This window comes from Solanum lycopersicum, chromosome 11 (genome assembly GCF_036512215.1).
Source record: "Solanum lycopersicum chromosome 11, SLM_r2.1".
Classification (NCBI taxonomy): domain Eukaryota; kingdom Viridiplantae; phylum Streptophyta; class Magnoliopsida; order Solanales; family Solanaceae; genus Solanum; species Solanum lycopersicum.
Window position 1 is genome coordinate 13935974 of NC_090810.1, and position 17781 is coordinate 13953754.

Below are 17781 nucleotides of genomic sequence, written 5' to 3' on the forward strand. Positions count from 1 at the left end.
GACATTTCTATTTTACTTTATGGGGTTGTCCATCCCGAAAATATGACATGTCTTTTATCTCTAGGTTTTGAATATCACATGGAATATTATTTTCCTATTTCATCATGCTCATAATGTGCATTTTTTGCTGATGATCTTGTCTCAGATTCTTTGCAGTATTCATCATTTAAAGGATTGGAACTACATTTGATCTGATTTCTGGCTCAACAGGATATGTAGGTACCCTGACGGCTCGGCCATATACCCAGTCAAGTCGAAATTGGTAATCATTTTGAGATTTCTCAAAAGTTCTAACTGGGCAGAATTTTTGAGGAAGACCTCAAAAATTCCAACAAGTACTGTGAGAAGCTTGATAACAACTTCAAAAATCATTTAGCGCTTGAAGCTTAATGTCAACTTGCAAATCTTCAGCGTTGTCATGGCAAGCCGGCAGCTCCTCGTACAAATCCTCAATAAAACTTGAGTCACAATAAACATAAAAGGGTCAAGAGTAAAATGTTGATTGCTCACATGTGTTAAAGTTGTCAGTCTTTTGTACATATTCTCTTTAAAAGAATCTTTCCTAAAGGTTACTTGACTAAGTCGCTAGCTAAGGTGACATTGTAGCTACTAACTATTTCTTTTCAATTATAGAAACAAGTGAAAGCATTGGAGCAGTGAAACTTTTAAGACAATCATCGAGTCATTCACCTCGTTACAGTGGACAATATAGAGTCATCCACCTCGTTACAGTTGACGATCCCCGAGCCATCAATCTAATTACAGTGGATAATCATCGAGTCATCCACCTCATTACAGTTGGATAATCATCGATCCATCCACCTTGTAACAGTGGAAAATCATTGGGTCATCCATCATTTGCATTTTAATTATATTTTTTATTTTATTTGCCAAGAGGACCATTGCATTTTTTTTAATTACCAAAAAGGTCATTGCATTTTTATTTGCCAGGAGGGCCATCGCATTTTTATTTACAAAAAATATCATTGCATTTTTATTTGCCAAGAAGGTCATTGCATTTTTTTATTTACCGAAAAGGTCATTGCATTTTTATTTGCCAAGAGGGTCATTCCATCTAAGTCGCATCTATTCGGTGGTGAAGGATGTGCACCATATCTTTTCAACGTTCAAGTCAGTGCTAATTTGCGCTCAAAGATATTTTCATTTAAATCGCATCTATTCGAAGGTGAACGTTCAAGTCGGTGGAAACTTGCGTTGAAAAATATTTGCATTTAAGTCACATCTATTTAGTGGTGAAGGATGTGCATCATACCTTTTCATTGTTTAAGCCGGTGGAAACTTGCGTTGAAAGATATTTGCATTTAAGTAGGATCTATTCGGTGGTGAAGGATATGCACCATATCTTTTCAACGTTCAAGTTGGTGGAAAGTTGCGTTGAAGGATACTTGCATTTATGTTGCATCTATTCGGTGGTGAAAGATGTGCATCATATCTTTTCAACGTTCAAGTCGGTGGAAACTTGCGTTGAAGGATATTTGCTTTTAAGTCGTATCTATTTGGTGGTGACGAATGTGCACCATATCATTTCAACGTTCAAGTTGGTGGAGCCTGTGTGGAAAGATATTTGCATTTAAGTCGCATCTATTTGGTGGTGAAAGATGTGCACCATATCTTTTCAATGTTCAAGTTAGTGAAAACTTGCGTTGAAAGATATTTGCATTTAAGTCGCACCTATTCGGTGGTGAAGGATGTGCATCATATCTTTCCAACGTTCAAGTCGGTTAAAACTTGCGCTGAAAGATATTTGCATTTAAGTCGCATCTATTCGGTGGTGAATGATGTGCACCCTATTTATTCAACGTTCAAGTCGGTGGAAACTTACATTGAAAGATGTCTTCATTTAAGTTGCATTTATTCGGAGGCGAATGATGTGCACCCTATCTATTTATTCCACATTCAAGTCGGAGGAGACTTGCGTTGAAAGAATTTCTTTTGTCCTACCGATGGACATACATTCAAAATCCTACCGATGGATAATCTTTTCATTCGTCCTACCGATGGACATACATTCAAAATCATACCGATGGCTAATGTTTTTCATTCATCCTACTGATGGACATATACTTAAAATCCTGCCGATGAATCATCTTTTTTCATTCATCTTACCAATAGACACACATTCAAATCCTACCAACGGATCATCTTTCTTATTCGTCCTACCGATGGACAAACATGCATAACCATACCGATAGATCATTAATTTTTTCTTTATTTTTTCATTTGTTCTACCTATGGAAATACATTCAAATCCCTCCGATGGATCATCTTCATTCGTCCTACCAATGAACATGCATTTAAATCCTACCATGGATCATCTCCATTCATCTTAGCGTAAGAGATTCTATCCTTTTTCTTTTAGTTTTGTCTCTACTAATGAGTCTTATATTTGTTTTTTTAGAACATCCCAGAAAATGCATTCTCAATTGAGTCATAGGTACATACTACTTCAACAAGGACACAACACAACGTGGAAGCTTTTGGAAGCAAGTCCGGAATTGACTTCCATCACATTTCAATCAAATTTTTATATAAAGGTTATGTGTTCGATCAAAATTTGATTTGTCAATTTTCGTTGTTCACGATTTCTTTCGTCCATCATATCTAACGAAAGGGATATCACCACCAAACAGCCACCAAAAACCTGTTCCTCTTTTACCAATAACCATCACCAAATTGCCTCCTCCATGCCACTAACAACAACCAAACGACTCCCATTTCTCTGCATTTTTCCGACCCCCAAACAGACCTTGTTTTCCCTTTTCTTCTCTGACCCATCTACAACCAGACCTCCCCCTCCCTCTTCACTTTTCCCTTACCAAAAACTCACAAAACAAACAACCAGCACCACTAAACTTCACCGGAAAAGTCACCAAACCCCAAACCCCATTTCCTTCTTCTCCGACCACACCACCTCCAAAACTCTTTTGTTTCTTTCTCGTTTTTGCAACTAGCAGCGACCCGGTGAGGAGCTTTAAGCTCCGATGAACCGGAGCCAAATAAGAAAAAAAAATGGAATAGTCCCCTTCCCTTTCCCTTTTTACATTTTTGTTTTGTATTGTTTTATAGGTGTTTGATTCAAAGTCGGAAACTCTGGCACAACCTCGATGGAATGCTATATCTGCTCGCTATCACACCCACCAAACAGCCACCTGGCCTCCTACATCGATCCTCCATCTCTTAACCTCACTATTCTGGCAAGGAATGCAAGGGAACAATCAGGTTTAACCACAGTTTTACATATTTGATTTCACCGGAAAAGAGTAAGCTTCGAAGCTCAGTTTGTTTTCTTTGTTCATTAAGGCATTATTTTATTGTTTTGTTTCTTTAAGCAAACATAGTTGATATGTGATAGTTGTTTTACATTATTTTACTAAGCTATTTTGTGCTTTTCTTTATTTGTTTGGATATATTTAAGTGAATATTATGTATAAATCGCTCCAGGTTTATCATTCACTAGTGAATTCAACTATAATTTTAAAATATTTTTTTATAAATCAAATTGAAACAAATGAGAGAACTTAATTTGCTTTGAACCACAATTGTTTTTACATATTAACAAATGATAGATATCAATGTATAACATGAATTATCAAGTTAAGTTGAACACCATTAAAAATAGATCAATAATAATAATTATTATCATTTAGTTTAGATTTGTCCGGTCAAAATAAAAATAGGACCATGATCCTATTTTGTGATATTTACTTTTAATTTTTACTAAGGAGTAATAAGGACATCTAGACATGTTATACATTTTAAATTTAATCAAGATAAATTTATTTAAATGATGAGTTGAATGAAATAGTACAATTAATGACCATTATCAAAGTAATCTTTCTTTTATTCCAATTTACTTTTTGAAAACAAAACAAACAAATTAGATATAATATTAATTTCAATTCCTTGGCATGTAGTTAGTTTAAAATTTTCAATTTTAAAACAAAATAAACGATAAAATATATAGTTGAACATAGTAATCTTCTTTATAATTTTGACAGATGAATAATATTCTCTAAATTATCCACGAACGGATATTATTAAGCTTAATTTAATTTTCAATTGTATATAATCATAATTAGAACATTGGAGCACCTAAATGACAATGTACCATATTTCATACCTTATATGATGAAAAAAGAAATTATAATAAATATTTTTTTCTTTAGTTGAACTTGTAAATTTATAGACACATTAATATGAAGATTATCCCATTGGATTGGAATAATTTTTTGTTTTATTTAAAAATCTATATGTGATAATGAAATTTTCAAATACAACATTCCAACTTGAAGTTGTGCTTCAAGTTTGAAATTATTTTTCATCCCATTTTTCACTTTTAAAGTTATATTTAATTAAGTTAATTCAAGTATAAACATTATTTCAAATACTATTTGCAATAAGTATAACAAAACACATCTCAATCTTTCTAAAAATCAAATAACATTATTTTTTAAAAAAACACACATCTCAATCTTTCTAAAATTCAAATAACATTATTTTTTAAAAAAATAATCTATATTGAACATCTACTTAAAAGATGAAAAAAGTTATATTAGGAATGTTGAAATTGTGAATGGACTTTGCTTATTCAAAATTACATCTTGAATAAAGAATTTTGTAAGAATAACATTTTGTATCATCTTTACTCGTTACATTCTTTCTTCTCCTTATTTGATATCACGTCAATCGATTGAATTTCGTTTTAAACACTATATAACCCATGAAAAATTACCATTACACTTAAATTGAAATAAATATTAAAAAGCAGAGAAAGTAAAGACTAATTTTAAAAAAACAAACAAAAAAGAAATATAAATATTGGGACAAAATATGGCACCATAATAACCATAGAAAATTATAGAACTTCTATATAATTTTCAAACGTTTGTTCGCTTAATTTCAAGAATGGTTCTGGACTTTTTAAGTATAAGGAAGTTTTGAGATAGATTTCTGAAGTGCTTTATAAACGAAAGGCAAAAATTGGATACCTTAATTTTTGTGTTTTGATTTTTTTTTTTCAAGTTAAACACGTTTTTGTATGTCACAAACATTTTCCAAATCATAAGAGAATTTAAAACAAGTTAATTCAAATACCCATTCCAAACACATGAAGTAATATTACTGTTGAATTTTAAATTAGTATTGGTTCCTCCCTTTAATGATGCGATTAAGGAGATAATCGTACATATGAGGTAAGAAACAATTATAGCATTAAATTTTGAAATACGTCATAGTTATAGCCTTAAAAATTGGAAATGTAATGACGTAATTTCTTGTGTATTTAGGATTTAACAAACTTTTTAATTATAATGCAACAAAAAATTTTAAAAATTGAGAAATTAGATAAATATTCTTCTTGATCTCTCTATATAATCTCCCTTTCAATTGAACAATATTAAATGTAAATAATTATTTTTGCAAAATTGATAGATTAACTTTATTTCTTGTACAATCAGTTGAAGAAACATATAAGAGAAATCATCAAAAACAAAAAATATGAATGCTGGACTAATTAAGAAAAGTGTAACATCACTTTTTTATTTCAGCTTTATTACTTTTATTATTATAATATTGTTAATAATTATTATTACTATTATATAATATGCAAGTATTGATTTTTTTTTAAAAAAAAAAATCTAAATATGTTGAAAAAAATTGCAGTTCCTACTAAATTATACTAATTACTTATTTCTAGGAATACATAAATAAAAGGAAAGAAAAATAAGTGACTTAAAGAAACAATATAAATAACATTAGTGATGAGATTAAGATAAGAAAGTAAAAGAAATTTATAGCTCATGATAATATGAATTAAATATGGTCACTTTTTTTTATATATATTATATAAAATTTTAAGATAAAATTTTCAACCTATTAAAATCAGAAATAATAAAAATAAAATAAAAGTGAGGCATAATTTTTGTTTTGTAGAGGAGCTTCGTTGTTATTATTATTATTTGTTATAAAATCAAGCTCATAAAAATATAATCATAAAGAGAAGAGGACAAGAGAAGTATATAGAAGAAGAGAAATTTTCTTCTTATTCAAGTGTATAATGGTGAATGATATCTCTGTTTATTGGTTGAGAAATCAACCAAAAGGTTTAATGTTAGTAGATACATTTCTATCCCAAAAAGATTCATATTACCTTGGGGATACATATCCATGATAAGAATAAGGTTATGATAAGTTTAATGGACAATCCACTTAATTCAATGCATTTATAACACTCCCCCTTGGATGTCCATAGATAATGTGCCTCGTTAAAACCTTATTAGGAAAAATCCTGTGGGAAAAAAAATTTTAGTGAAGGAAAAAGAGTACACATATCTATTGATATACACTATTTGTTGCCTCATTAAAAACCTTGCCAGGAGAACACAGTGGGAAAAAACCTCGATCAAGGGAAAAAGAGTGCAACGCATATTATACTCCCTCTGATTAAAACATTACTTAATTTCTTGTGATGATGTCTCCAATCTTCGTACATTGTGGTTGGTATATTATTTTTCAAAGAAAAACCACACATTTCCTGAATATGGTGTGTCATTTATCTCAACAGACGCACTTTCGACTTATTTCATGGAGGGCTTTTATTTCTCGAAATAGAATAAACGCATAACTATGGTCCTTCGAGCATATTCAATCATGTGCTCAACACCATTTCAATATCCTTTTATCGGGGAGAAACTAAATCTTGCCAGTAAATTTACTGCAAAACAAATATCTGGTCAAATATTGTCAGTAAGATGCACTAGCGCCTTGATTGCAACAAGATATGGAGTTTCATCACCAAGAAACTCTTCATCCTTCATTTGAGATCAAACTGAATCATCATTTATGTCAAGTAATCTCATAATCATTGGGGTACTCAATGAATACGATTTATCCATATAAAAATGCATCAAAACATATTTGTGTATGTGCACTGATAGACAAATATTTCATTTGTCAAATGATCAATCTGTAGGTCAAGAAAAAATTCTGTCTTACCAAGACCTTTTCATAAAAATACAAGGACAATTAAGGTCATTCTTTTGTACCCTTTTCTTCCTTGACTATTTCAATTCATATAAGGATTCGTGAAGCTTTATTGAAAAGGTTTCTTTCAAACTCTTATATGTTTCAGACACCTCGATTGTTTCAAGAATTTTCATATAACCTTCATTGTCTAGCTAGACATGACAATTATTTATTATATGCATTCAAGTTTTTCATATGTTGCCAGACCAAAACAAACCTCATTGCATCCACCATAGGAGATAACATCTCCAATAATGTCAAGATTCTTGCGACAAATCTTTATGCCCCAAGGTACAAGTCATACTTGATATCATACGATTATACTATCGCATAATAATTTATTTGTACCCCACTGATATTATACCTTGATATGAACAATTAGTCCAAAACGTCACTTTTTAAGTGAAACAATATACTTGAATTATGCATTTTACTTGGCCAACCATTTATCTGTCTACACTCTATGACAGATTTGAATTCAACATCCTCGTCACAATTTATATCATTGAGTGATACCTCATATCAAATATAACGTCGACGGTATTTGATATCGATTCAAACAAGACATAACTTATCGAGATCTCTGTACCTGAACCTTTTTCAAAGTTTTATGAAGTGTTATGTCAATGTGATCTTTTATAGCACTTGCATCATTATCATGATCATATTGATCATTTTCTCCTGTCCTTCTTCAAAGAATTTTATATTTGGAATGAATTGGTCTATTACGCTTCCGGTGTATCATAGACTCTAAACTTCAAGGACTTCACATTGAAGCATTTGTAGTTGAATTATATCATAGGGTCAGTGCATTCATCTGGCAACTGATTTGCAATATTATGCAAATGAATTATCTCTTGAACTTGAAATTCACATACTTATTTAACGAGGACCTTATTAATTCATAATTAACCTCACATAATTTTCAGCTGTCAAAATCATCTCTCCCCCTAATGTTAGAAAATCTAACATTCATCCCAACCTTATTTGGGAATTCATCTTTGTGCGTGGTGGAGCAATTAAAATTATAATCGCACATTTAACATTTTAATTATATGGTTCCTGACACTGAACCAATTTTAATGGGGAAACCTTGACTTGATGCATACATGTGTTGCTACATGTTAAATAAATTTATATCATACCAAATTTTATTTGGGAGTTTTGTTCTCATAACCATGATTTAACTATAATTGGAGGCATATAATTTTTGCTAAATCAACTAGTATTATCAATATAATTTCACAATTTGGAACTGTGCTCTTAATTTAATAGTTTGAGCAAACAACCTTACAAAACCAATTTGTAAGTTGACAACAAAGCACATGTGATCATCGCATAAATGAATCTATCATATAGTTGCAAATGATCCACAAGGCAGGTGAATGGGCCCATATTCACCTTTTTATATGTTCCAAAAATTTCAGGGGATTACAATCTCAACCTTAGCTGGTACAATGAAAACAAGCAACACAAGAGAATTCTTTAAGAAACTTTTATTTCTTCGTCATATAAGCCACATAAATAATTTTTAATTATATTTACATTACATCCAAACCATGATGGTCAACTGGTCATGCCAACTGATATTTATTTCAGTTCACTTATAATTTACTTTCGCATGTGATTTCATCAGCATGCCCACGTTTGTGTGCAACATTCAAGAGAAAACAATGGGTAACCTTTTACATAAATATTTATAACCCCTTCGGTTGTAGTAATTTATAGTCTCAATATTTCTTTTTAATTCATTTGAAATTAAAAAAAAATTCCTTTAAGACTTACTACGACCCCATGATTATTCCTCTGATAATACAACTCGTTAGAGTTTGCAATTAATTTTGTATACTATCACATATTCCATGACACCATCCATATGGTGAACATCTCCTCAAGGAGAAATTAGATCATTATTGTCATGGTTAAAATAATTACGAGCAATACATGTTTCTTGCTTTTCTTTTGTTGTACCATAGGTACACAACCAATGACAAATTTCTATTGTCACACGGTGTATTTGATCATCGTCACAACCTTTATAGACAAGAATTATTTCTTTCTTTTTGCCCTTTTGGTAGTTCATAACAAACACACCATAATATTCATGACGTATGACCATTGATCGTTCATGTCAAATAAAATTTATTTATTTCTCTCAAATCTCTCGTAGAAATGAGATGTGACATATATCTTTGATAAAGGTGAGTTGTGGCATATATCCAACCCATAATGATTTTATCACATCTTGACCCATTCTCTTCTAGAATGGTCGAGCATTCACGATACTCATCACAAGTCACATTCTCTTCAAGGAATGGACTAATAATTTATATGTACTTCATAAATTTGCATTATAAGTACATTGTCATGTTTTAAAATTCATCATATTTTCATGACACACCTCGACATCACTTTGAAAGATCAAGTGTACCATCACTTTATCTTTTTGTCTCGTGATAGATGATTTATAGACTTGTCAAATTATGGGGTTGACAACATTCACAAGTCTAATGACCTTTCATATCATCTTGATGATAAAAATTACCTTCACATTTTGAAGGACTATTTGAAGAACTCATAGTGTTCTTCCTTTATCATTACCACAATGATGACTATTATAATTTTGTCCCTCCACGCCCTTATTCATATCATTAATTAATTGTCATCTTTCAAACTAATCATTCACTTCTACCACATTCATATGATTGAATGGAGCAAGTCAACATGCGCATTTCAGAGTTATCACATGTTGCTACCGCATTCTTTTCAAGGAATGAAGCAAATTCAATATGATGAATTTCAAGACATTTCATCAAAATACATTATTTTTGCCTTAATCATCATTTTATCACCATTATGGTGCATTGAGACTCAAACTCAATGTCTTATCCATACATTATTAGCATGGTGCATCAAAATTAATGTCTTACCCTCTTGGTGTGATAGAATTTGTATCTATCGTCTTATCCTCAAATATTTTTTATTATGTGCATATCTGGATTTAAGCTATTGTCTTACCCTTTTTGGTGCGATGAGACTTGAAGCCATCGTCTTACCATTAACCAACGGTATAATAGACCGAAGTACAACATGACTCACCCTTTGAGTCTTTCAAAACAATCAAAATAATATTCAAACTCATGCTATTAAAATTTTATACCTTCTATTTAAGAAATTTGAGTCTTTCAAAACAATCAAAATAATATTCAAACGCATGCTATTAAAATTTTGTACCTTCTTCTATTTAAGAAATTTTGTGTAGCTTGTCATATTTAACCAATAGTTGTATATGTCTTCAGTTCCTGATAATTGTTAGTGAGTGAAACTATTTATTCTAAATCATAAAAATATTTTAGAAAATACATACCTGATTTTATGCATATAATACATTGATTCTCATAACGAGATCAATCAAAACATGAGTTAAAGAAAAACTAAAAATCAATCTCAGTTTATTAGAACATCGTGCTGATAACGTGTTATAAAATCAAGCTCATAAGAATATAGAGAACTGGACAAGTAGAAATGATAAATGTTTGTTAGTCAATAAATACATGAATTTTTTTTTTATTATGTGTGACTATTCATAATTTTGGTTGCTTTTTAAAATTGCAAACAATAAAATCAAAGAATGGAAAACGGATAAAAAGTGTTCAAAGAGATATGTCAGCCTCATTTATGCTTACTTTATATATTGATAGAAATTGTTCAATAATATTATTTATTGCATAATAAATTATCATTAAATCACTATGTTAATGACAATAATTTTGGGACTAAACTGAAAAGATATAAATAATTTTACAATATTTATATATAAATTAAAATAATTATAAAAATATTTTTTTAAAAAAATTGAAATATAAATAAATGTCATTTTGATTATAGAGACATCTCAATTATAAATAAATAAGGAAATTGCATATGATAATTGATAACAAACTAATAACTTAAAATAAATGAAGTAGCCAGACTTTGATTTAATTGTGTTCCATCGCAAACGTTTGCAAAATATTGCCAGGCGCCTCTCTCTCAAATATCTCGCTCGCCACTCTCTTCAAATCTCTCGCTCGCTACCTCACTTTTTATACAAACACACGTGTATAAAATTGTTTCTAATTGTATAAAGCTGAGAAAATGGTATAAATATACATATTTTTGTTCCCCTCTCTTACCTCTTCTAGATCTCGCTAGCCACTCTCCCAAATCACGCTCGCCACCATCGCCTTTATCACTTATACAAACAGAAGCGAAATGTATAAATTGCGTTTCTGTTTGTATAAAGAGTGAGAAAATTGTATATACACATGCAAGTACATATATTTTCGTCCTATACACTTATAATCATACAATAAAAATACTCCCCTGCCCATTTTCTTTTACCTTTCTCTCTTTCTCGTTTTATACAATTTTTAAATCGTATCTAATTTCTCTCTTTCTCGTTTTATACAATTCGATTCAATTGTATATTCCTTGTCAAGTCTCTTTTGTCTTTCTCTCTTTCTCATTTTATACAAATTCCAATTGTATATAATCGTTCTATACACTTATAATAATACGATACGTTTTTATACAGTTTCTGCCCAAGTGTCTCTCTTTCTTGTTTTATACATTTCGTTTTATACAATTTGCTTCAACTATATATGTATAACGAATTATACAATTTCTATATTTGCTATAAAGCGCAATTATGCAAACTTTGCTATAACATACAAATATGAATTTTAGACCAATAAATAATGTAACATCTTTCACCTAAATTTTAGAAATTTTTTTTTGTCCACCTATATATATATATATATATATATATATATATATATATATAAATAATATTCCTCTTTTTTGCATAATGCTATCATCATATCAGGTAATCTCAGAACATTAACTTTAATTAAACTTATAGAAGAAAAATAACATAGAAAAATAGAGGACTAACGGAATTAGCAGAACAAAGATATTGAAAGAAATTAAACGCCAGAGTGTTATTCTGCCAAATTTTGTTTTTCCTTTTTCTCTCATTTTTTTCCTTTTTCCCTCCCTTAAATTCTTTCCTTCAATATGATATATTATCTCCTTAATATCCTCGGAATTTGACATAAGTTGCAAAAATAAATTGATATTTCCACAAATAATTCTTTTTGCCTTTTGACACTCTCATAACTTTTCATATAAATATCTCTAACACAATGAAAAAAGTGACTTTGAGATTATATATCTTTGTTCTTAAAGAAATATGCACATCACAGAAGGAAAAGAAGCAAATCGAAGGATCACTTGGTTGCATATTCCCTGACCCCTCTATTTATATGCGAAAATAAGCAATTTCGCCTTTCCATCTTCCATTTAGTAACTGAATATAGATCTTAAGTATTGTTAATTCTTTCAATTTTTAGACTTTTATCTTCCATTTAGTAATTGAATGCATATATGTTTTTATTAGTTAATACTTTCAGTTTTTTGGCCTTTTATCTTCCATTTAGTAATTGAATGCATATTAATTTAATGTATATTGATAATATTTTCAATGCTTAATAAAGTATAAATAATATAAATACGAAACAAAAATAAATGCAAAAAAAGAGATAAATGATATGTAGAAATACTGATCCTAGAGAGATGTCACATCACTTTTTCTAGATTCATCTTTTTTTTTATATATATATATATATATTTTTATTATTGTTACTTTTGATGTTTATTTCATTTTTTATTATTACTTGTGATTACATCATGAATATGTGTGTAATAATTTGCTTCGGTTCATTTTTTTCTATGATTTTAATTACCGTCTCTTGTCTTTTTTGCTCTTTACTTAGTAGTGTCATTGCTATTTTATGTTTGGAATCGATTTAGTGTTTCATCTTCGTATTTGTTTCATTTTGTTATTTTTTTTCTATGATTAGATTGATCACGTATGTACTCGGACTTTTTTTTAAAAAAATAATATGTTCGTCATTATCTATTATAGTTCGCCACAATCTATTATCTTATAATATTGTTTTGTTATATTTACAATATTTCTAGTTTATTATATATTTATATATGTTAAAATTGGCCAATGAGAAAATCTCTCCGTCGGTTTTGGAGTCTTTTCTATTTTTAAGACGGATATTTAGTTAAAGTTATGTTATTTACTTGTTAAAAATGGTCAATGAAAATAACTCTTCGTCGATTTTGGAGGCTTTCCCTTTTTGAAGACGAAAATTTAATTTAAGTTTATATATTTTATTTGTCAAAATGGCTTAGGAAGAAACTACGTCCATTTCCAAGGCCTACCTTTAATAAGACGAATTTTTATTTTGAAGTTATTATTTATTTATTTATTCATTTATTTATTGTATTTATTTAGTATTAACACTTTGCTAAGTGTCGTTACAGGTACATCGAGTTGCTTTCCAGTGAAGCTATTGGAATAAAATTCGCATTGTAATTTTATTTATTATTGTGTATATTATTGACGTTAGGCAAACTTTAGGCCATTTCTTTTATTTTCTTATTTTATTATTTGTGCATTTTGAATGTTTATTATACTTGTACATTATTTTATTCTTCTCCTCAATTTTAAAAAAATGAATTCAGTTGGGATCCACATTTGTAGATTTCGTAGGGTGCCTAACCCCTTCCCTTCGGAATATTTTGAACTCCTTACCTAGAATCAAATTAGTTTCGTAGATCACTTAATGGTTTCCTTAATTTTTCCTAAAATTAAGTGGCAACTCCTTTAAAATTTGATTGTTTTTTAAATTATTTTAAAACTGACTTAATTGATTATTTTTTCATTCACCGCGATGTTTCGTCCTATTTGAATATCGTAGGAATGTAAACAAAGGGAAATTGACTTTGGAATTGATCTCCTTCCAGATACCCAACCTATTTCTATTCCTCTTTACATAATGGCTCGAGAGATCTTCTAGATAAGGGCTTCATCAAACCTAGTATTTCACCATGGGGTGCGTCGGTGTTGTTTGTAAAGAAGAAAAATGGTTCTTTCAGAATGTGCATTGACTATAGACAGTTGAACAAGGTCACAATCAAGAATAAGTATTCCATCTCCAGAATTGATGACTTGTTTGACTAACTTCAGGGTGCTAATTACTTCTCAAAGATAGACCTCAGATCAGGTTATCATCAACTTAGAGTCAAGGATAGTGACATTCCGAAGAAATCCTTCAGACTCTCAAGGATCACTACTATTCGCTAAGTTTAGCAAATGTGAGTTTTGGTTGCAATACGTTGCTTTCTTTGGTCATATTGTATCTGGCGAAGGGATCCGAGTGGATTCGCAGAAGATAGAATCAATGAAACAATGGACCATACCTACCTCTACTACAGATACCAGAAGTTTCTTAGGTCTAGCGGATTATTATAGAAGGTTCGTGAAAGAATTTTCATCCATAGCCTCACCACTGACTAGGTTAACTTAGAAGATGGTCGAGTTTCAATGGTCAGATGATTATGAGAAAAACTTTGCAGAATTGAAACTAGATTGACTACAACTCCTGTCTTGACTCTACCAGAGGGTTCATATTGTTATGTGATCTATTGTGATGCATCCAGAGTTAGCCTAGGTTGTGTGTTGATGCAACGAGATAAGGTTATAGCTTATGTTTCTAGACAACTTAAAGTTCATGAGAAGAACTACCCAATCCATGACCTCAAGATTACAGTAGTGGTATTTGCACTTAAGATATGAAGACACTACTTGTATGGTGTTCATGTAAATGTGTTCACTGATCATAAGAGCCTCCAGTATGTGTTCAATTAGAAAGAGTTGAATCTTCGTTAGAGGAGATAACTTGAGTTTCTTAAGGATTATGATATGAGTGTGCATTATCATCCTGGTAAAGCGAATGTAGTAGCAGATGCTCTTAGCAGATTATCTATGGGTAGTATAGCCATGTTGAGAAAGAAAAAGAAGGAGCTAGTGAAGGATGTTCACAGGCTTGTTCGCTTGGGACTTCTCCTTATAAGCATATTAGACATTGGTGTAGCAGTTCCGAATGGGGAAAAATCTTTTTTGATAGTGGAGGTTAAGGAAAAACAATAAAGTGATCCAATCTTGCTTGAACTTAAGGGTGCAGTCCACAATCAGAGAGTGGAGCTTTTCTCCCAAGGGAGAGATATTGTACTTTGCTACCAGGGTAGATTGTGTGTTCTTGATATGGATGAGTTGAGAAAGCATATCCTTGCAGAAGCCCATAACTCCTGATATTATATTCACCCAAGTGCCACTAAGATGTACTGCGATTTGCGGGAAGTCTATTGATAGAATGGCATGAAGAGGGATATAACATATTTTGTGAGTAAGTGCCCCAATTGACAGCAAGTCAAGGCAGAACATCAGAAACCAATAGGTATGACTCAAAAGGTCAATATTCCTACTTGAAAATCGGATGTGATCAATATGGATTTCATCACAGGGTTACCTCGTACTCGCAGACAACATGACTCCATTTGGGTGATAGTTGACAGGATGAATAGGTGTTCTCGCTTTTCAACGGTTAAAACTACATATTCGGCAGAGGACTATGCTAAGCTTTACATTAATGAAATTGTGAGGTTAAATGGAGTTCCTTTGTCTATCATCTCAGATAGGGGTCCTCAGTTTACCTCTCATTTCTGGAAGTAAATTTAGAAGGGTCTTGGTACTCAAGTTAACCTTAGCACAGCATTTCATTCACATACGGATGGACAGGCAGAGCATACCATTCAGACTCTAGAGGATATGTTGAGAGCTTGTGTGATCGATTTCAAAGGTAGTTGAGATGATCACCTTCCTTTGATTGAGTTTGCCTACAACAATAGCTACTATTCTAACATTCAGATGACCCCTTATGAGACTTTGTATGGGCGTGGATGTAGATCTCATGTTGGTTGGTTTGAAGTAGGTGAAACACTTCTGATAGGGGCCAATTCAGTCCTTTATACTATGGAGAAAGTGCAACTTATTAGAGAGAGACTTAAGACAACCCAGAGTCTTTAGAAATCTTACACAGATGTAAGGAGAAGGGAACTAGAGTTCTAAGTTGATGATTGGGTTTTCTTGAAAGTGTCACCTACGAAAGGAGTGATGAGATTTGGCAAGAAATGGAAACTAAGTCCTAGATATGTAGGCCCTTACAAGATCTTGAAAAGGATTAACAAGGTGGCATATGAGTTAGAGTTACCAGCACACTTAGAAGCAATGCATCCGGTCTTCCACATCTCACTCTTTAATAAGTGTGTGGGTGATCCAGCCTCTGTAGTGCCATTAAAGAATGTGGCGGTACAAGATAGTCTTTCTTATGAGGATGTACTAGTTGAGATTCTTGACCATCAAGTTAGAAGATTGAGAAATAAATAAGTCGCATCAGTCAAGGTTTTATGGAGGAGTTAGTCCGTAGAGGGAGCTACTTAGGAAATAAAAGTATCCTTGAAGGCCAAGTATCCTCACCTCTTTCCTTCCGATTCCACTCCATCTTGAGGTAATAGTTTCTCTTCAATTTTTTCTCGTTCATGCGTGAATTCAATCATAGAATCATGTTCCCTCAGTTTGTACTTGCATTTTCAGTGTATTTGCATGTTCTCAGAACTCAATTCAGTCAGAAACTCAGTTCTTAGTGTTTAGTAGTAGGGATTGTATCTCTCCCTCGGTTTCAGCTAGTCTAGTGTACATTCGAGGACGAATGTTCATAAGGGGGAGATAATGTACACCTGTATCTAAAACAGACCAGAAATTAGCTTTTCATAAATTTGCAGGTGCAAACGACGATTACCATCGACAGACCATAGTCTTATCTACGACCAATATTATGCATCCGTCGTTAGAGTCTGAAGCCCCCAAAAACTCAGCCCAAAAACTTTGACTCGTTAGAGTCTGAAGCCCCCAAAAACATTGACTAAGTGTCGAACAAAGGACGGACGTACACTCCGTAGGTCAGACTACAGTCCGTAGTTTGTGTCCATTGATCAAGACCACATTTACCCACTCTCTAACAGGAAGAACGATTCACAAGTATGGTCCGTACATGGACCTATGGACCGTAGGAGAAAATTAGTAGACAGTTACGGGGGAAATGCAGTTGGGTCAACTTCAATTGATCATAACTCTTAGCACAAAATGGATTAGGTGTCCCATGACTTATAAAATGATAGATAATTGAATTAGTTTTCCATTGGCACCGAATTTTCTAAATCAGACCTCCGAGTAAAAGTTGTGTCCCTTTTAGTAAAATCATGTCAAACAGACCCAACCTACAGACCCAACCTACAGACCCAAGATTGAACGATGACCCGTCAGTTCAGGTCATTGTTTGGTCCCACAATAATTAACTCAAGGGTCTTTTGGTCTTTTTCCACTTCGTTTAAACCTTAAGATAGGTCGTTTTGACCCTAAATCATCAGCTTTTAGTCAGTTTAAGCCTAGAAACATAACTAAAACTTATCTAAGTTAAATAATTAAATTAAAACTTTGAAAATTAGAAGAAAGAAAGGAGAAAAAGGTCAAGAACCCTTGTTCAAGAACGCAACAAGGTTCGAGCAGTTCCATCCCTAAAATCTAAATATTTCTCCGTGGATTTCATCACCAGGTATGTGGATTTCACTAGTGGTTCCTTTCACCCATTGGGTCCCTATTTTTCTGTCATATTCTTGATCCCCATGTCATGATTAGATCTAGGCTTTCTAGAACTTCAACAAAACTTCATGAATTAATTAGTTATATGTTTCAAATCATATTTCCATGTTATTATTCAACTT